The sequence below is a fragment of the Euprymna scolopes genome, unplaced genomic scaffold (genome assembly GCF_053919585.1).
Source record: "Euprymna scolopes isolate OS-2025 unplaced genomic scaffold, ASM5391958v1 sca157, whole genome shotgun sequence".
In the NCBI taxonomy this organism is placed as follows: Eukaryota; Metazoa; Mollusca; class Cephalopoda; order Sepiida; family Sepiolidae; genus Euprymna; species Euprymna scolopes.
The window spans coordinates 36,410-59,602 of record NW_027633166.1 but is presented as its reverse complement, the minus strand read 5'-3'; positions in this window follow the sequence as shown (position 1 = coordinate 59,602).

The following is a 23,193-nucleotide window of genomic DNA, read 5'->3' as shown; positions in this document are numbered from 1 at the left end:
AACCACAATTTGGGTGTCCATCTGTTGGTATCCAGAGAACTAGCTTGATGGCTTCCTCTTTGCTGTGCCTCATGCAGTGGCCAGCTACGCTCCTCCTTCTCTGCTGTACTTTCAGTGATACTGGTACTGGTGGTTTGTTTGTGTGGCTCCTCCGTGATGTATTAAGGGCCATCCTGAGCATCTGAGTGTAACAGCCAACTAGTCTCTTCTTCAGCGCATCTTCACAGTAACAAATACTTTTTTTTACTTTTGAAATCATGATTCTATAATAATACTAGACTGCCCGTGACCCATTGGGTCAGTATGTGATATTAGCTATGGAAGTCATGTATGAGCGTGACGCTTGTGACGTAAAGAAAACAGTTTTTTTGTTGAAATAACAGAAAAATTTCTATGAAAGTATATTAAAATGAAAAAAGAATATACATAGATTTCTACGAGTCGTTCTGTTTATTATAATTGATTATTTTTGAAAAAAAAATACCGTTACTGAATTATAAGTGGTTGACCATACTTATAGGTAAATGTGCACTGAACAGATACCATAATACTTATTATAGTTAAATTCAAATTTTGATATCTGTTTTTTTTTTTTACATTGTTCATTTCTGTATTACATTTAAGTTATTCTAAACCCCACTCTTCCCATGTTAAATAATAATTTCGAAATAATAACATTAATATTTCAGTGCGCAGGTTATGCGCTCATGCGCAACCGGATGTCGTAAGCCGGAAAGTGGGTTACATACATCGTTACAAGGTCATTTGAGTTTTATAATTATATAGATATACGAAATCTGGACAAATTAAAGTATCATATTTAAGCATATTTTATGCCTGGGCAAAGCTAGCTGCCCCACTCCCACTAGTTTAGAGTTGAGAAAAAAAAAACAATACAAAAAGGCATATCTTTCATTACTGCAACAATAATTTCAAGTCCAGAGTATAGAGTGGCAACATGAATAAATATAATTTGATGCTAGTCCACAACCCATCGTTATGAACAAAAACAAATTTTTATAATGTACATACCTGTGATGGAAAAAAAATATTGTACACCTAAAATCACATAAATTGATTAAGCAATTTTATTCTATGTTTCTGAATTTTTGAGATGAGGATTGATTATTCGTATCATTTGGATTCATCGGACTACTGTTCTCATCTTGAGTTTTATTTTCACAACGTTTCGGTCGATGTAAACTTTTTCAGGTGCATCTTGTCAAACTCAGGAATCGGGACAGAATTTTGAATGGAACCCTTTTATTTACTTCAAATGGATAGTATGTTCTTGTTCTGTCAGCCATGACATGAGAAGTGTGGCAATTACACTCCATTAACCTTAGAGGTAGGACATAGTTTCAGTGGTAGTAGGTACACTATGTGTAGTATCAAGTCTTCTGGAAGGACATTTGAAAAAACTAGCAATCCCTGATATGACTTGGGCGGTCTTAAGACCACTGCTATTGTTGATACCACCAATATCCTTAGGGGAAAAAGCCTCGTCTTTGAAGCTCCTGGTTTTGAGTCAGGATTGAGGGAGAGTCTTCTGAGAATGAATCCCATTTCTTTTCAGAGTCGTTATAAAACAAAATCAGAATTATCATTTGTACTCACTAGGAGTTCTCACACAGGTAACCATCAGAGATTACTTACTGACAAAAACTGGTAGTGTTTCCTGGAGTCTGAGTGACAAAACGTTTCCTCAGATATCCAGTATTATTTACAATTGATTTTTCCAAGTACTTTAACCATTTCACCACAGGTTTTTTTAAACGAATGTGTTTTCTAATGCTCTTTACCATGTTAAGAATGGCTTTCTAAAATCTCTCAAAGTTCCTCCCTTAACTTGCAAAATGGTGCAGAGAGAAAATTTGATTTTAAATATAATATTGTGATTAATGCAGATTTCCTATTTATTATAATACTAGCGGCGGGATGGGGTACCCGGCGTTGCCCGTGTGTTAAAAAGAGGTGTAAAAGAAAAAAAAAATTTTGGTCGGAAGGTAGGATTGAACCCCAAAGCCTTGACGCGAAGGTGGAAACGAAAGCGAAAAAAAGCCAGTCACCTAACCATCTCGGCCACGAGGGAGAGGAACTGATAAGGGCGTCATATGAAGGTTTACGAAGCGAAATAAACAGGTGCGAGGAAGTGGTGTGGTGTCTGACCTAGTTTTGTGCTGCAGGCCAGATAATTCGCTTTCGCTTTTCAAAGACGCGACGAACTGATAAAATTCGGGCTAATTAAATACACACGCGACCCCCGTTGTTAAGTCGTAGTTATGATGATTTAGACGCGATATAAAAAGTTTTAAGTATGAGCGAGCCTACCCGTTTTATTGAGTTAATGACGTCAAGTTTGCCTGCGGGATGGTATCATTTACTGCGGGAACGCTCCCCAAGATGTTATAGGAAAAAGACTAACCCACATGCGGCGAGCGACAAATGTTGAATATTTATCTTCCCGAAATCGAGAAAATTAAACAGATAGGCGAGCTTTGTTGTTAAGTCTGAGATATAACGATTTATACGTGATATAAAAAGTTTTTAAAAGTTTTGAAGCGACCGACCGCTTCTCTGAAAAAAGCCTTTTGTAGACATACAGAAAAAGCGAACACACATACATACATTTTCGCTTTTATATTTATAGATAATGACCTGAATTGTAACTATCACGGAAAGCAAAGAAATGCTTATATTCCAGGTCAGGGAGTTAGAATTGCGTAACGCAAAATAAAGATGAACAATTAAATATTTAAAATATTTACATTTCTGGAATGTCAGTTGATGTATTTATAAAACACGAATAACATAAACAATAATTACACAATAACTCCACAATAATTCAAACTAATTCAAAATAATTCAAATTAATACCTTGAAAAATTGGAAAATGTTCATGTCCTCAAAGGTGAAAGAATGTGGTGATTCTGGAATCATTCATCTGTTATTTTTAATGTTTCCTATCGAATCGAAAGCTTTTAATGCTATTCTTTGGTATTTTTTGATGATTTTCTTTGATTTAGACATAAAATAAATACAAAATTAATACCTTGAAAAATTGGAAAATGTTCATGTCCTCAAAGGTTAAAGAATGTGGTGATTCTGGAATCATTCATCTGTTATTTTTAATGTTTCCTATCGAATCGAAAGCTTTTAATGCTATTCTTTGGTATTTTTTGATGATTTTCTTTGATTTAGACATAAAATCAATACAAAATTAATACCTTGAAAAATTGTAAAATGTTCATGTCCTCAAAGGTTAAAGAATGTGGTGATTCTGGAATCATTCATCTGTTATTTTTAATGTTTCCTATCGAATCGAAAGCTTTTAATGCTATTCTTTGGTATTTTTTGATTATTTTCTTTGATTTAGACATAAAATAAATACAAAATTAATACCTTGAAAAATTGGAAAATTTTCATGTCCTCAAAGGTGAAAAGAATGTGGTGATTCTGGAATCATTCATCTGTTGTTTTTAATGTTTCCTATCTAATCGAAAGCTTTTAATGCTATTCTTTGGTATTTTTTGATGATTTTCTTTGATTTAGACATAAAATAAATACAAAATTAATACCTGTAAAAATTGGAAAATGTTCATGTCCTCAAAGGTTAAAGAATGTGGTGATTCTGGAATCATTCATCTGTTATTTTTAATGTTTCCTATCGAATCGAAAGCTTTTAATGCTATTCTTTGGTATTTTTTGATGATTTTCTTTGATTTAGACATAAAATCAATACAAAATTAATACCTTGAAAAATTGTAAAATGTTCATGTCCTCAAAGGTTAAAGAATGTGGTGATTCTGGAATCATTCATCTGTTATTTTTAATGTTTCCTATCGAATCGAAAGCTTTTAATGCTATTCTTTGGTATTTTTTGATGATTTTCTTTGATTTAGACATAAAATAAATACAAAATTAATACCTTGAAAAATTGGAAAATGTTCATGTCCTCAAAGGTTAAAGAATGTGGTGATTCTGGAATCATTCATCTGTTATTTTTAATGTTTCCTATCGAATCGAAAGCTTTTAATGCTATTCTTTGGTATTTTTTGATGATTTTCTTTGATTTAGACATAAAATCAATACAAAATTAATACCTTGAAAAATTGGAAAATTTTCATGTCCTCAAAGGTGAGAGAATGTGGTGATTCTGGAATCATTCATCTGTTATTTTTAATGTTTCCTATCGAATCGAAAGCTTTTAATGATATTCTTTGGTATTTTATGATGATTTTCTTTGATTTAGACATAAAATAAATACAAAATTAATACCTTGAAAAATTGGAAAATTTTCATGTCCTCAAAGGTTAAAGAATGTGGTGATTCTGGAATCATTCATCTGTTATTTTTAATGTTTCCTATCTAATCGAAAGCTTTTAATGCTATTCTTTGGTATTTTTTGATGATTTTCTTTGATTTAGACATAAAATAAATACAAAATTAATACCTGTAAAAATTGGAAAATATTCATGACCTCATAGGTGAAAGAATGTGGTGAATCTGGAATCATTCATCTGTTATTTTTAATGTTTCCTATCGAATCGAAAGCTTTTAATGCTATTCTTTGGTATTTTTTAATGATCTTTTTGTATTTAGACATAAAATAAATAAAAATTTCTAAGTCCAAACAAGAGGAGATGTAGGTATAGATAGGTGACAATCTTATAGACCAGGGCATGTCAGCGTGTATTCAATTGAAAAATTTCTAAGTCCAAACAAGAGGGGATGTAGGTATAGATAGAGTGCAATCTTATAGACCAAGTCATCTCAGCGTGTATTCAATTGAAAAATTTCTAAGTCTAAACAAGAGGGGATGTAGGTATTGATAGAGTGCAATCTTATAGACCAAGTCATCTCAGCGTGTATTCAAGTGAAAAATTTCTAAGTCCAAACAAGAGGGGATGTAGGTATAGATAGGTGACAATCTTATAGACCAAGTCATCTCAGCGTGTATTCAATTGAAAAATTTCTAAGTCCAAACAAGAGGGGATGTAGGTATTGATAGAGTGCAATCTTATAGACCAAGTCATCTCAGCGTGTATTCAAGTGAAAAATTTCTAAGTCCAAACAAGAGGGGATGTAGGTATAGATAGGTGACAATCTTATAGACCAAGTCATCTCAGCGTGTATTCAATTGAAAAATTTCTAAGTCCAAACAAGAGGGGATGTAGGTATAGATAGGTGACAATCTTATAGACAAAGTCATCTCAGCGTGTATTCAATTGAAAAATTTCTAAGTCCAAACAAGAGGGGATGTAGGTATAGATAGGTGACAATCTTATAGACCAAGGCATCTCAGCGTGTATTCAATTGAAAAATTTCTAAGTCCAAACAAGAGGGGATGTAGGTATAGATAGGTGACAATCTTATAGACCAAGGCATCTCAGCGTGTATTCAATTGAAAAATTTCTAAGTCCAAACAAGAGGGGATGTAGGTATAGATAGGTGACAATCTTATAGACCAAGGCATCTCAGCGTGTATTCAATTGAAAAATTTCTAAGTCCAAACAAGAGGGGATGTAGGTATAGATAGGTGACAATCTTATAGACCAAGTCATCTCAGCGTGTATTCAATTGAAAAATTTCTAAGTCCAAACAAGAGGGGATGTAGGTATAGATAGGTGACAATCTTATAGACAAAGTCATCTCAGCGTGTATTCAATTGAAAAATTTCTAAGTCCAAACAAGAGGGGATGTAGGTATAGATAGGTGACAATCTTATAGACCAAGGCATCTCAGCGTGTATTCAATTGAAAAATTTCTAAGTCCAAACAAGAGGGGATGTAGGTATAGATAGGTGACAATCTTATAGACCAAGTCATCTCAGCGTGTATTCAATTGAAAAATTTCTAAGTCCAAACAAGAGGGGATGTAGGTATAGATAGGTGACAATCTTATAGACCAAGGCATCTCAGTGTGTATTCAATTGAAAAATTTCTAAGTCCAAACAAGAGGGGATGTAGGTATAGATAGGTGACAATCTTATAGACCAAGTCATCTCAGCGTGTATTCAATTGAAAAATTTCTAAGTCCAAACAAGAGGGGATGTAGGTATAGATAGGTGACAATCTTATAGACCAAGGCATCTCAGCGTGTATTCAATTGAAAAATTTCTAAGTCCAAACAAGAGGGGATGTAGGTATAGATAGGTGACAATCTTATAGACCAAGGCATCTCAGCGTGTATTCAATTGAAAAATTTCTAAGTCCAAACAAGAGGGGATGTAGGTATAGATAGGTGACAATCTTATAGACCAAGGCATCTCAGCGTGTATTCAATTGAAAAATTTCTAAGTCCAAACAAGAGGGGATGTAGGTATAGATAGGTGACAATCTTATAGACCAAGTCATCTCAGCGTGTATTCAATTGAAAAATTTCTAAGTCCAAACAAGGGGGGATGTAGGTATAGATAGGTGACAATCTTATAGAGCAAGTCATCTCAGCGTGTATTCAATTGAAAAATTTCTAAGTCCAACCAAGAGGGGATGTAGGTATAGATAGGTGACAATCTTATAGACCAAGTCATCTCAGCGTGTATTCAATTGAAAAATTTTTAAGTCCAAACAAGAGGGGATGTAGGTATAGATAGGTGACAATCTTATAGACCAAGTCATCTCAGCGTGTATTCAATTGAAAAATTTCTAAGTCCAAACAAGAGGGGATGTAGGTATAGATAGGTGACAATCTTATAGACCAAGTCATCTCAGCGTGTATTCAATTGAAAAATTTCTAAGTCCAAACAAGAGGGGATGTAGGTATAGATAGGTGACAATCTTATAGACCAAGTCATCTCAGCGTGTATTCAATTGAAAAATTTCTAAGTCCAAACAAGAGGGGATGTAGGTATAGATAGGTGACAATCTTATAGACCAAGTCATCTCAGCGTGTATTCAATTGAAAAATTTCTAAGTCCAAACAAGAGGGGATGTAGGTATAGATAGGTGACAATCTTATAGACCAAGTCATCTCAGCGTGTATTCAATTGAAAAATTTCTAAGTCCAAACAAGAGGGGATGTAGGTATTGATAGAGTGCAATCTTATAGACCAAGTCATCTCAGCGTGTATTCAAGTGAAAAATTTCTAAGTCCAAACAAGAGGGGATGTAGGTATTGATAGAGTGCAATCTTATAGACCAAGGCATCTCAGCGTGTATTCAAGTGAAAAATTTCTAAGTCCAAACAAGAGGGGATGTAGGTATAGATAGGTTACAATCTTATAGACCAAGGCATCTCAGCGTGTATTCAAGTGAAAAATTTCTAAGTCCAAACAAGAGGGGATGTAGGTATAGATAGGTGACAATCTTATAGACCAAGGCATCTCAGCGTGTATTCAAGTGAAAAATTTCTAAGTCCAAACAAGAGGGGATGTAGGTATAGATAGGTGACAATCTTATAGACCAAGTCATCTCAGCGTGTATTCAATTGGAAAATTTCTAAGTCCAAACAAGAGGGGATGTAGGTATAGATAGGTGACAATCTTATAGACCAAAGCATCTCAGCGTGTATTCAATTGAAAAATTTCTAAGTCCAAACAAGAGGGGATGTAGGTATAGATAGGTGACAATCTTATAGACCAAGGCATCTCAGCGTGTATTCAATTGAAAAATTTCTAAGTCCAAACAAGAGGGGATGTAGGTATAGATAGGTGACAATCTTATAGACCAAAGCATCTCAGAGTGTATTCAATTGAAAAATTTCTAAGTCCAAACAAGAGGGGATGTAGGTATAGATAGGTGACAATCTTATAGACCAAGGCATCTCAGCGTGTATTCAAGTGAAAAATTTTTAAGTCCACACAAGAGGGGATGTAGGTATAGATAGGTGACAATCTTATAGACCAAGTCATCTCAGCGTGTATTCAATTGGAAAATTTCTAAGTCCAAACAAGAGGGGATGTAGGTATAGATAGGTGACAATCTTATAGACCAGGGCATGTCAGCGTGTATTCAATTGGAAAATTTCTAAGTCCAACCAAGAGGGGATGTAGGTATAGATAGGTGACAATCTTATAGACCAAGTCATCTCAGCGTGTATTCAATTGAAAAATTTTTAAGTCCAAACAAGAGGGGATGTAGGTATAGATAGGTGACAATCTTATAGACCAAGTCATCTCAGCGTGTATTCAATTGAAAAATTTCTAAGTCCAAACAAGAGGGGATGTAGGTATAGATAGGTGACAATCTTATAGACCAAGTCATCTCAGCGTGTATTCAATTGAAAAATTTCTAAGTCCAAACAAGAGGGGATGTAGGTATAGATAGGTGACAATCTTATAGACCAAGTCATCTCAGCGTGTATTCAATTGAAAAATTTCTAAGTCCAAACAAGAGGGGATGTAGGTATAGATAGGTGACAATCTTATAGACCAAGTCATCTCAGCGTGTATTCAATTGAAAAATTTCTAAGTCCAAACAAGAGGGGATGTAGGTATAGATAGGTGACAATCTTATAGACCAAGTCATCTCAGCGTGTATTCAATTGAAAAATTTCTAAGTCCAAACAAGAGGGGATGTAGGTATTGATAGAGTGCAATCTTATAGACCAAGTCATCTCAGCGTGTATTCAAGTGAAAAATTTCTAAGTCCAAACAAGAGGGGATGTAGGTATTGATAGAGTGCAATCTTATAGACCAAGGCATCTCAGCGTGTATTCAAGTGAAAAATTTCTAAGTCCAAACAAGAGGGGATGTAGGTATAGATAGGTTACAATCTTATAGACCAAGGCATCTCAGCGTGTATTCAAGTGAAAAATTTTTAAGTCCACACAAGAGGGGATGTAGGTATAGATAGGTGACAATCTTATAGACCAAGTCATCTCAGCGTGTATTCAATTGAAAAATTTCTAAGTCCAAACAAGGGGGGATGTAGGTATAGATAGGTGACAATCTTATAGAGCAAGTCATCTCAGCGTGTATTCAATTGAAAAATTTCTAAGTCCAACCAAGAGGGGATGTAGGTATAGATAGGTGACAATCTTATAGACCAAGTCATCTCAGCGTGTATTCAATTGAAAAATTTTTAAGTCCAAACAAGAGGGGATGTAGGTATAGATAGGTGACAATCTTATAGACCAAGTCATCTCAGCGTGTATTCAATTGAAAAATTTCTAAGTCCAAACAAGAGGGGATGTAGGTATAGATAGGTGACAATCTTATAGACCAAGTCATCTCAGCGTGTATTCAATTGAAAAATTTCTAAGTCCAAACAAGAGGGGATGTAGGTATAGATAGGTGACAATCTTATAGACCAAGTCATCTCAGCGTGTATTCAATTGAAAAATTTCTAAGTCCAAACAAGAGGGGATGTAGGTATAGATAGGTGACAATCTTATAGACCAAGTCATCTCAGCGTGTATTCAATTGAAAAATTTCTAAGTCCAAACAAGAGGGGATGTAGGTATAGATAGGTGACAATCTTATAGACCAAGTCATCTCAGCGTGTATTCAATTGAAAAATTTCTAAGTCCAAACAAGAGGGGATGTAGGTATTGATAGAGTGCAATCTTATAGACCAAGTCATCTCAGCGTGTATTCAAGTGAAAAATTTCTAAGTCCAAACAAGAGGGGATGTAGGTATTGATAGAGTGCAATCTTATAGACCAAGGCATCTCAGCGTGTATTCAAGTGAAAAATTTCTAAGTCCAAACAAGAGGGGATGTAGGTATAGATAGGTTACAATCTTATAGACCAAGGCATCTCAGCGTGTATTCAAGTGAAAAATTTCTAAGTCCAAACAAGAGGGGATGTAGGTATAGATAGGTGACAATCTTATAGACCAAGGCATCTCAGCGTGTATTCAAGTGAAAAATTTCTAAGTCCAAACAAGAGGGGATGTAGGTATAGATAGGTGACAATCTTATAGACCAAGTCATCTCAGCGTGTATTCAATTGGAAAATTTCTAAGTCCAAACAAGAGGGGATGTAGGTATAGATAGGTGACAATCTTATAGACCAAAGCATCTCAGCGTGTATTCAATTGAAAAATTTCTAAGTCCAAACAAGAGGGGATGTAGGTATAGATAGGTGACAATCTTATAGACCAAGGCATCTCAGCGTGTATTCAATTGAAAAATTTCTAAGTCCAAACAAGAGGGGATGTAGGTATAGATAGGTGACAATCTTATAGACCAAAGCATCTCAGAGTGTATTCAATTGAAAAATTTCTAAGTCCAAACAAGAGGGGATGTAGGTATAGATAGGTGACAATCTTATAGACCAAGGCATCTCAGCGTGTATTCAAGTGAAAAATTTTTAAGTCCACACAAGAGGGGATGTAGGTATAGATAGGTGACAATCTTATAGACCAAGTCATCTCAGCGTGTATTCAATTGGAAAATTTCTAAGTCCAAACAAGAGGGGATGTAGGTATAGATAGGTGACAATCTTATAGACCAGGGCATGTCAGCGTGTATTCAATTGGAAAATTTCTAAGTCCAAACAAGAGGGGATGTAGGTATAGATAGGTGACAATCTTATAGACCAAAGCATCTCAGCGTGTATTCAATTGAAAAATTTCTAAGTCCAAACAAGAGGGGATGTAGGTATAGATAGGTGACAATCTTATAGACCAAGGCATCTCAGCGTGTATTCAATTGAAAAATTTCTAAGTCCAACCAAGAGGGGATGTAGGTATAGATAGGTGACAATCTTATAGACCAAGGCATCTCAGCGTGTATTCAATTGAAAAATTTTTAAGTCCAAACAAGAGGGGATGTAGGTATAGATAGGTGACAATCTTATAGACCAAGTCATCTCAGCGTGTATTCAATTGAAAAATTTCTAAGTCCAAACAAGAGGGGATGTAGGTATAGATAGGTGACAATCTTATAGACCAAGTCATCTCAGCGTGTATTCAATTGAAAAATTTCTAAGTCCAAACAAGAGGGGATGTAGGTATAGATAGGTGACAATCTTATAGACCAAGTCATCTCAGCGTGTATTCAATTGAAAAATTTCTAAGTCCAAACAAGAGGGGATGTAGGTATAGATAGGTGACAATCTTATAGACCAAGTCATCTCAGCGTGTATTCAATTGAAAAATTTCTAAGTCCAAACAAGAGGGGATGTAGGTATAGATAGGTGACAATCTTATAGACCAAGTCATCTCAGCGTGTATTCAATTGAAAAATTTCTAAGTCCAAACAAGAGGGGATGTAGGTATTGATAGAGTGCAATCTTATAGACCAAGTCATCTCAGCGTGTATTCAAGTGAAAAATTTCTAAGTCCAAACAAGAGGGGATGTAGGTATTGATAGAGTGCAATCTTATAGACCAAGGCATCTCAGCGTGTATTCAAGTGAAAAATTTCTAAGTCCAAACAAGAGGGGATGTAGGTATAGATAGGTTACAATCTTATAGACCAAGGCATCTCAGCGTGTATTCAAGTGAAAAATTTCTAAGTCCAAACAAGAGGGGATGTAGGTATAGATAGGTGACAATCTTATAGACCAAGGCATCTCAGCGTGTATTCAAGTGAAAAATTTCTAAGTCCAAACAAGAGGGGATGTAGGTATAGATAGGTGACAATCTTATAGACCAAGTCATCTCAGCGTGTATTCAATTGGAAAATTTCTAAGTCCAAACAAGAGGGGATGTAGGTATAGATAGGTGACAATCTTATAGACCAAAGCATCTCAGCGTGTATTCAATTGAAAAATTTCTAAGTCCAAACAAGAGGGGATGTAGGTATAGATAGGTGACAATCTTATAGACCAAGGCATCTCAGCGTGTATTCAATTGAAAAATTTCTAAGTCCAAACAAGAGGGGATGTAGGTATAGATAGGTGACAATCTTATAGACCAAAGCATCTCAGAGTGTATTCAATTGAAAAATTTCTAAGTCCAAACAAGAGGGGATGTAGGTATAGATAGGTGACAATCTTATAGACCAAGGCATCTCAGCGTGTATTCAAGTGAAAAATTTCTAAGTCCAACCAAGAGGGGATGTAGGTATAGATAGGTGACAATCTTATAGACCAAGGCATCTCAGCGTGTATTCAATTGAAAAATTTTTAAGTCCAAACAAGAGGGGATGTAGGTATAGATAGGTGACAATCTTATAGACCAAGTCATCTCAGCGTGTATTCAATTGAAAAATTTCTAAGTCCAAACAAGAGGGGATGTAGGTATAGATAGGTGACAATCTTATAGACCAAGTCATCTCAGCGTGTATTCAATTGAAAAATTTCTAAGTCCAAACAAGAGGGGATGTAGGTATAGATAGGTGACAATCTTATAGACCAAGTCATCTCAGCGTGTATTCAATTGAAAAATTTCTAAGTCCAAACAAGAGGGGATGTAGGTATAGATAGGTGACAATCTTATAGACCAAGTCATCTCAGCGTGTATTCAATTGAAAAATTTCTAAGTCCAAACAAGAGGGGATGTAGGTATAGATAGGTGACAATCTTATAGACCAAGTCATCTCAGCGTGTATTCAATTGAAAAATTTCTAAGTCCAAACAAGAGGGGATGTAGGTATTGATAGAGTGCAATCTTATAGACCAAGTCATCTCAGCGTGTATTCAAGTGAAAAATTTCTAAGTCCAAACAAGAGGGGATGTAGGTATTGATAGAGTGCAATCTTATAGACCAAGGCATCTCAGCGTGTATTCAAGTGAAAAATTTCTAAGTCCAAACAAGAGGGGATGTAGGTATAGATAGGTTACAATCTTATAGACCAAGGCATCTCAGCGTGTATTCAAGTGAAAAATTTCTAAGTCCAAACAAGAGGGGATGTAGGTATAGATAGGTGACAATCTTATAGACCAAGGCATCTCAGCGTGTATTCAAGTGAAAAATTTCTAAGTCCAAACAAGAGGGGATGTAGGTATAGATAGGTGACAATCTTATAGACCAAGTCATCTCAGCGTGTATTCAATTGGAAAATTTCTAAGTCCAAACAAGAGGGGATGTAGGTATAGATAGGTGACAATCTTATAGACCAAAGCATCTCAGCGTGTATTCAATTGAAAAATTTCTAAGTCCAAACAAGAGGGGATGTAGGTATAGATAGGTGACAATCTTATAGACCAAGGCATCTCAGCGTGTATTCAATTGAAAAATTTCTAAGTCCAAACAAGAGGGGATGTAGGTATAGATAGGTGACAATCTTATAGACCAAAGCATCTCAGAGTGTATTCAATTGAAAAATTTCTAAGTCCAAACAAGAGGGGATGTAGGTATAGATAGGTGACAATCTTATAGACCAAGGCATCTCAGCGTGTATTCAAGTGAAAAATTTTTAAGTCCACACAAGAGGGGATGTAGGTATAGATAGGTGACAATCTTATAGACCAAGTCATCTCAGCGTGTATTCAATTGGAAAATTTCTAAGTCCAAACAAGAGGGGATGTAGGTATAGATAGGTGACAATCTTATAGACCAGGGCATGTCAGCGTGTATTCAATTGGAAAATTTCTAAGTCCAAACAAGAGGGGATGTAGGTATAGATAGGTGACAATCTTATAGACCAAAGCATCTCAGCGTGTATTCAATTGAAAAATTTCTAAGTCCAAACAAGAGGGGATGTAGGTATAGATAGGTGACAATCTTATAGACCAAGGCATCTCAGCGTGTATTCAATTGAAAAATTTCTAAGTCCAAACAAGAGGGGATGTAGGTATAGATAGGTGACAATCTTATAGACCAAGGCATCTCAGCGTGTATTCAATTGAAAAATTTCTAAGTCCAAACAAGAGGGGATGTAGGTATAGATAGGTGACAATCTTATAGACCAAGGCATCTCAGCGTGTATTCAATTGAAAAATTTCTAAGTCCAAACAAGAGGGGATGTAGGTATAGATAGGTGACAATCTTATAGACCAAAGCATCTCAGAGTGTATTCAATTGAAAAATTTCTAAGTCCAAACAAGAGGGGATGTAGGTATAGATAGGTGACAATCTTATAGACCAAAGCATCTCAGCGTGTATTCAATTGAAAAATTTCTAAGTCCAAACAAGAGGGGATGTAGGTATAGATAGGTGACAATCTTATAGACCAAGGCATCTCAGCGTGTATTCAATTGAAAAATTTCTAAGTCCAAACAAGAGGGGATGTAGGTATTGATAGGTGACAATCTTATAGACCAGGGCATGTCAGCGTGTATTCAAGTGAAAAATTTCTAAGTCCAAACAAGAGGGGATGTAGGTATAGATAGGTGACAATCTTATAGACCTAGGCATCTCAGCGTGTATTCAAGTGAAAAATTTCTAAGTCCAAACAAGAGGGGATGTAGGTATTGATAAAGTGCAATCTTATAGACCAAGGCATCTCAGCGTGTATTCAATTTAAAAATTTCCAAGTCCAAACAAGAGGGGATGTAGGTATAGATAGGTGACAATCTTATAGACCAAGGCATCTCAGCGTGTATTCAATGGAAAAATTTCTAGATCCAAACAAGAGGGGATGTAGGTATAGATAGGTGACAATCTTATAGACCAGGGCATGTCAGCGTGTATTCAATTGAAAAATTTCTAAGTCCAAACAAGAGGGGATGTAGGTATAGATAGGTGACAATCTTATAGACGAGGGCATGTCAGCGTGTATTCAATTGGAAAATTTCTAAGTCCAAACAAGAGGGGATGTAGGTATAGATAGGTGACAATCTTATAGACCAAAGCATCTCAGCGTGTATTCAATTGAAAAATTTCTAAGTCCAAACAAGAGGGGATGTAGGTATTGATAGGTGACAATCTTATAGACCAGGGCATGTCAGCGTGTATTCAAGTGAAAAATTTCTAAGTCCAAACAAGAGGGGATGTAGGTATAGATAGGTGACAATCTTATAGACCAAGGCATCTCAGCGTGTATTCAATTGAAAAATTTCTAAGTCCAACCAAGAGGGGATGTAGGTATAGATAGGTGACAATCTTATAGACCAAGGCATCTCAGCGTGTATTCAATTGAAAAATTTTTAAGTCCAAACAAGAGGGGATGTAGGTATAGATAGGTGACAATCTTATAGACCAAGTCATCTCAGCGTGTATTCAATTGAAAAATTTCTAAGTCCAAACAAGAGGGGATGTAGGTATAGATAGGTGACAATCTTATAGACCAAGTCATCTCAGCGTGTATTCAATTGAAAAATTTCTAAGTCCAAACAAGAGGGGATGTAGGTATAGATAGGTGACAATCTTATAGACCAAGTCATCTCAGCGTGTATTCAATTGAAAAATTTCTAAGTCCAAACAAGAGGGGATGTAGGTATAGATAGGTGACAATCTTATAGACCAAGTCATCTCAGCGTGTATTCAATTGAAAAATTTCTAAGTCCAAACAAGAGGGGATGTAGGTATAGATAGGTGACAATCTTATAGACCAAGTCATCTCAGCGTGTATTCAATTGAAAAATTTCTAAGTCCAAACAAGAGGGGATGTAGGTATTGATAGAGTGCAATCTTATAGACCAAGTCATCTCAGCGTGTATTCAAGTGAAAAATTTCTAAGTCCAAACAAGAGGGGATGTAGGTATTGATAGAGTGCAATCTTATAGACCAAGGCATCTCAGCGTGTATTCAAGTGAAAAATTTCTAAGTCCAAACAAGAGGGGATGTAGGTATAGATAGGTTACAATCTTATAGACCAAGGCATCTCAGCGTGTATTCAAGTGAAAAATTTCTAAGTCCAAACAAGAGGGGATGTAGGTATAGATAGGTGACAATCTTATAGACCAAGGCATCTCAGCGTGTATTCAAGTGAAAAATTTCTAAGTCCAAACAAGAGGGGATGTAGGTATAGATAGGTGACAATCTTATAGACCAAGTCATCTCAGCGTGTATTCAATTGGAAAATTTCTAAGTCCAAACAAGAGGGGATGTAGGTATAGATAGGTGACAATCTTATAGACCAAAGCATCTCAGCGTGTATTCAATTGAAAAATTTCTAAGTCCAAACAAGAGGGGATGTAGGTATAGATAGGTGACAATCTTATAGACCAAGGCATCTCAGCGTGTATTCAATTGAAAAATTTCTAAGTCCAAACAAGAGGGGATGTAGGTATAGATAGGTGACAATCTTATAGACCAAAGCATCTCAGAGTGTATTCAATTGAAAAATTTCTAAGTCCAAACAAGAGGGGATGTAGGTATAGATAGGTGACAATCTTATAGACCAAGGCATCTCAGCGTGTATTCAAGTGAAAAATTTTTAAGTCCACACAAGAGGGGATGTAGGTATAGATAGGTGACAATCTTATAGACCAAGTCATCTCAGCGTGTATTCAATTGGAAAATTTCTAAGTCCAAACAAGAGGGGATGTAGGTATAGATAGGTGACAATCTTATAGACCAGGGCATGTCAGCGTGTATTCAATTGGAAAATTTCTAAGTCCAAACAAGAGGGGATGTAGGTATAGATAGGTGACAATCTTATAGACCAAAGCATCTCAGCGTGTATTCAATTGAAAAATTTCTAAGTCCAAACAAGAGGGGATGTAGGTATAGATAGGTGACAATCTTATAGACCAAGGCATCTCAGCGTGTATTCAATTGAAAAATTTCTAAGTCCAAACAAGAGGGGATGTAGGTATAGATAGGTGACAATCTTATAGACCAAGGCATCTCAGCGTGTATTCAATTGAAAAATTTCTAAGTCCAAACAAGAGGGGATGTAGGTATAGATAGGTGACAATCTTATAGACCAAGGCATCTCAGCGTGTATTCAATTGAAAAATTTCTAAGTCCAAACAAGAGGGGATGTAGGTATAGATAGGTGACAATCTTATAGACCAAAGCATCTCAGAGTGTATTCAATTGAAAAATTTCTAAGTCCAAACAAGAGGGGATGTAGGTATAGATAGGTGACAATCTTATAGACCAAAGCATCTCAGCGTGTATTCAATTGAAAAATTTCTAAGTCCAAACAAGAGGGGATGTAGGTATAGATAGGTGACAATCTTATAGACCAAGGCATCTCAGCGTGTATTCAATTGAAAAATTTCTAAGTCCAAACAAGAGGGGATGTAGGTATAGATAGGTGACAATCTTATAGACCAAAGCATCTCAGCGTGTATTCAATTGAAAAATTTCTAAGTCCAAACAAGAGGGGATGTAGGTATAGATAGGTGACAATCTTATAGACCAAGGCATCTCAGCGTGTATTCAATTGAAAAATTTCTAAGTCCAAACAAGAGGGGATGTAGGTATAGATAGGTGACAATCTTATAGACCAAGGCATCTCAGCGTGTATTCAATTGAAAAATTTCTAAGTCCAAACAAGAGGGGATGTAGGTATAGATAGGTGACAATCTTATAGACCAAGGCATCTCAGCGTGTATTCAATTGAAAAATTTCTAAGTCCAAACAAGAGGGGATGTAGGTATAGATAGGTGACAATCTTATAGACCAAAGCATCTCAGAGTGTATTCAATTGAAAAATTTCTAAGTCCAAACAAGAGGGGATGTAGGTATAGATAGGTGACAATCTTATAGACCAAAGCATCTCAGCGTGTATTCAATTGAAAAATTTCTAAGTCCAAACAAGAGGGGATGTAGGTATAGATAGGTGACAATCTTATAGACCAAGGCATCTCAGCGTGTATTCAATTGAAAAATTTCTAAGTCCAAACAAGAGGGGATGTAGGTATTGATAGGTGACAATCTTATAGACCAGGGCATGTCAGCGTGTATTCAAGTGAAAAATTTCTAAGTCCAAACAAGAGGGGATGTAGGTATAGATAGGTGACAATCTTATAGACCAAGGCATCTCAGCGTGTATTCAAGTGAAAAATGTCTAAGTCCAAACAAGAGGGGATGTAGGTATTGATAGAGTGCAATCCTATCGACCAAGGCATCTCAGCGTGTATTCAATGGAAAAATGTCTAAGTCCAAACAAGAGGGGATGTAGGTATAGATAGGTGACAATCTTATAGACCAGTGCATCTCAGCGTGTATTCAAGTGAAAAATTTCTAAGTCCAAACAAGAGGGGATGTAGGTATAGATAGGTGACAATCTTATAGACCAAGGCATCTCAGCGTGTATTCAATTGGAAAATTTCTAAGTCCAAACAAGAGGGGATGTAGGTATAGATAGGTTACAATCCTCTAGACCAAGTCATCTCAGCGTGTATTCAAGTGAAAAATTTCTAAGTCCAAACAAGAGGGGATGTAGGTATAGATAGGTGACAATCTTATAGACCAAGGCATCTCAGCGTGTATTCAAGTGAAAAATTTCTAAGTCCAAACAAGAGGGGATGTAGGTATTGATAGAGTGCAATCTTATAGACCAAGGCATCTCAGCGTGTATTCAATTGAAAAAATTCCAAGTCCAAACAAGAGGGGATGTAGGTATAGATAGATTTCAATTCTATAGACTAAGGCAAGTCAACGTTTATTCAATTGATAATTTCTAAGTCCAAACAACAGGGCATGTAGTTATAGATAGATGATAATCCGTAAGACCGAAGCATCTCAGATTGTATTCAAGTCCAAACAAGAGGGGATGTAGGTATAGGTAGATGAGAATCCTATAGACCGAGGCATCTCAGCGTGTATTCAATTGAAAATTTCTAAGTCCAAACAAGAGGGGATGTAGGTATAGGTAGATGAAAATCTTATAGACCAAGGCAAGTCAACGTGTATTCAAATGAAAATTTCTAAGTCCTTACAGGGGTGGACGTAGGTATAGGTAGATGAGGAACTACTAGACCAACACATGTCCACGAGTATTCAATTTAAATTTATAAGTTCCAAACAGTGTAAATAAGTGTCTGGAAGTGCCCGATCGACGCCTACTGCCATGTTGGGTGCATGTAGGCGTAGCAAAATGCCTTCTGATCTGCTAGGCACATCGGGACTTAGTTTTTTTTCTGTCCTTTCTCTGCACCGTGTAGGTTGGCGTCTGGATGTGCCTCATCGATGCCTTGGCATATAAACGTGTAATCAAGTTAAAACTTCTAACTTCAAAACGGGAGTTAGGTACCGGTAAATGAGAAGCTTATCAATCTAGACATGTTGAAATTTATAAGTTCACACATAGTGGATAGCAAGGCGAGGAATAGGGATATAGAATAAGAAAAGAGAGATAGACAGATCTAGATAAATACAGAGGTATAAAGAGAGACAGGCAAGGGAGATACATTTCATGATTCAACTTATATGCTAATAAGAAATAGTTGGTATATCAGGAACACAAGCATTGTATTTACTAGTTAATTTTACATCAGAATACACTTGTAGATTTTATGTAGCTTTTTTTCTATAGGGAACATGCAAATAGCAGACATAACATCTAGACATATAAATATATACATAAAACAATTATAGTTATGAGATATATCTTAACTAATCCAAAAAGACAATAATGATGAATATCATCACTTACCTTGGAAAATTATCCAGGCTGTATGCCTACTCACATTCCATCAAACACCAGAAAATCATGAGCAATTGCTTGGTTGATTTTTTTCATTTTTTTTATTTTAATTTTTTTCATACACATTTGTAATTGTGTCTTGTTTTATCAAGTATTTTTGTAGTTAATCTGTGGTCTTGGGAGAGGTGTTAACATGAATCAATTTTGCTTAACATTTTTTATTATGTATATTTTTTCAGTTTACAGAGTCATTGCAGTACCAAGTCTGACACTGTAATTGCTTGAAAAGTATTGCATTGGGAAGGAATCTTTTTTTTTTTTTTTTTTTTTTTTTTTGAGGTGTGCAGGAATTTCAGTAGGGGATGTTTCTACTGAATTCAGATTCCAAGACAGCAAATTTGTATTTTATTGTTTGTGCATTCTTTTATCAAGTTTTTACAGATGTTTTTGTGTTATGAAAGTGAAAATGAATGAGTTGCAAAGACATTTACATTTTTGCATTCTTTTTTTAATTCTTCACCTTTTTTGTTTTAATGTCCCAAGAGTGAACCAAGACGGATGAGTCTTATTCAGCAGAGTCGAAAAAAACAGGTTACCTTTGGTTGTCCTCAATGGATTTGTCCATAGTATAATGTGTCCAAGTTATTGCCCTAATAAAGTGAGAACCATACCCCAAAACTAATGCAGAACTCTACTTAATTAAATGAGCACTCTCAAAGACAATTTATCTAACATAATTTTGAAATATGTTTTATAAAGTTACCATAGAGCTCTCAAATATATTAGGCACACAAATAGGAAACTTGTTTCAAATACTTGTCATATATATATATATATGTATATATATATATATATATATATATATTTAAAACTTACAGTATATCTATACTTATGTATTGACATTTAGGTTTTCAAAACATACTGCAGAGCTCCTCATGTTTTCTGAATTTTATGCTTTCGTCTACTAATCTATTGAGCACTCTTAAGTATATTTGTGTAGCTGAATTGCCATACATGTTTTTGAAAGTGTATATTTAGCTCTACTAATGTATTGTACTCTGTCAAAATAAATTTATGCAGTTGAAATGCCATATCTGTTTCTCAAATGTTTTATTTAGCTCTACTAATATATTGAGCACTCTGGAAGTAGATTTGTCTAAAATAATTGCAAAAATGTTTCCAACTCTTACTACAAAGCTCTTTAAATGCATTGAGCACTCTTAAAGTAAAATCGTCTTGTATAATTAAACAAAGCAATTTTTAAACTTACTACACAGCTATATAAAACTATGGAGCACATGCAAGCATCATTGGTATATATATAGATCACATAATTATTAGAAGTTATTTTTTTACTTGAAATACATATATATATATATATATATATATATATATATATATATATATATATTCAAGGGAGACAATTTGTATATAGATGACATAATTAGAAGTTATTTTTTTAATTGAAATACATATATATATATATATATATATATAATCTATATCTATATATATTCAAGGGAGACAATGTATATATACATCACATAATGATTAGAAGTTATTTTGTATATATATTCAAGGGAGACAATTTATATATAGATCACATAATTATTAGAAGTTTTTTTTTTATTGAAATAAATATATATATATATATACATATATATATATATATATATATATATATATATATATATATATATATATATATTCACGGGAGACAATTTGTATATAGATGACATAATAATCAGAAGTGATTTTTTTAAGGAAATATATATATATATATATATATATATATATATATACAAGGGAGACAATTTATATATAGATCACATAATTAATGGAAGTCTTTTTTAATTGAAGTAAATATATATATATATATATATTTTTTTTTATTTCAATTCCATCAATGAGACATAGAGCAATAAAGTCATGTTATTTACATTTTGACTTAATAATAACCCTTTAAAATAGTGCTCAAAACTAGACAGAGCTGATATTATAAAACGTTTATTTTATTACAGGATAAATAAACATTAAGATTGAACTAGATTTATATAAGAGTGCTCAATAAGACATAGAGCAATAAAGACATTGTATTTAGATTTTTATTTAATAATTACACTTTAAATAGTGCTAAACAAAGGGAGACAATTTGTATATACATCACATAATTATTAGAAGAAATTTTTTATTGAAATATATATATATATATATATATATATATATATTCAATGAGACAATTAGTATACAGATCACATAATTATTAGAACATATTTTTTTTATTGAAATATATATATATGTATATATATATATATATATATATAAACCTATATTTAAGGGAGACAATTTATATATAGATCACATAATTATTAGAAGTTATTTTTTTATTGAAATAAATATATATATATAATATATATATGTTCAAGGGAGACAATTTGTACATATATCACATAATTATTAGAAGTTATTTTTTTAATTGATATATTTTTATATATATTTATATATATATATATATTCAATTTTTATATGTATTTTTTTTATTACAGGATAAATAAACATTAAGATTCAACTAGTTATATAAGAGTGCTCAATGAGACATAGAGCAATAAAGACATTTTATTTAGGTTTGTACTTAATAAATACCCTTTAAATAGTATTCAAAACTAGACAGAGCTGATATTATAAAACGTTTATTTTATGACAGGATAAGTAAACATAAAGATTTAACTAGAGTTATATAAGAGTGGTCAATTAGACATAGAGCAATGAAGACATTTATATATATATATATATAATCTATATATATTTTATATATATATATATATAGTCTATATATATATGTTCAAGGGAGACAATAGTTATATAGATCACATAATTATTAGAAGTTATTGTTTTATTGAAATATATATATATATATATATAACTAAATATATATATATAAAATATATATTTATATATATAGATATAACATATATATATAATCAAAGGAGACAATTAATACATAGATCACCTAATTATTAGAAGTTTTTTTCATTGAATTAAATATATATATATATTCAAGGGGGTCGTTTGTATATATATCACATAATTATTAGAAGTTATTTTTTTAATTGAAATATAAATTTTTATATGTATTTTATTTTATTACAGGATGAATAAACATAAAGATTCAACTAGTTATATAAGTGTGCTCAATGAGACATAGAGCAATGAAGACATTTTATTTAGGTTTGTACTTAATAAATACCCTTTAAATAGTGCTAAAAACAAGACAGAGCTGATATTATAAAACGTTCATTTCATTCCAGGATAAATAAACATTAAGATTTAAATAGAGTAATGTAAGAGTGCTCACTGAGACATAGAGCAATAAAGACATTTTATTTAGATTGGTACTTAATAAATACACTTTAAATAGTATTCAAAACTAGACAGAGCTGAGTTTATAAACCGTTTATGTTATTACAGGATAAGTAAACATTAAGATTTAACTAGAGTTATATAAGAGTGCTCAATTAGACATAGAGCAATAAAGACATTTTATTTAGATTTGTACTTAATAATTACACTTTAGTGGTAAAAAAAGGGAGACAATTTATAGATAGATCACATAATCATTAGAAGTTATTTTTTTTAAATAAATACATATATATATATATATATATATATATATATATCAATATATATATATATATAATCTATAAATTTAATTTATATGTTCAAGGGAGACAATTGTTATATAGATCACATAATTATAAGTTATTTTTTATTGAAATATATATATATGTATATATATATATATATATATATATATAAATATATATTTATATATATAAAAGATGTATTTATATATTCAAGAGAGACAATTAATATATAG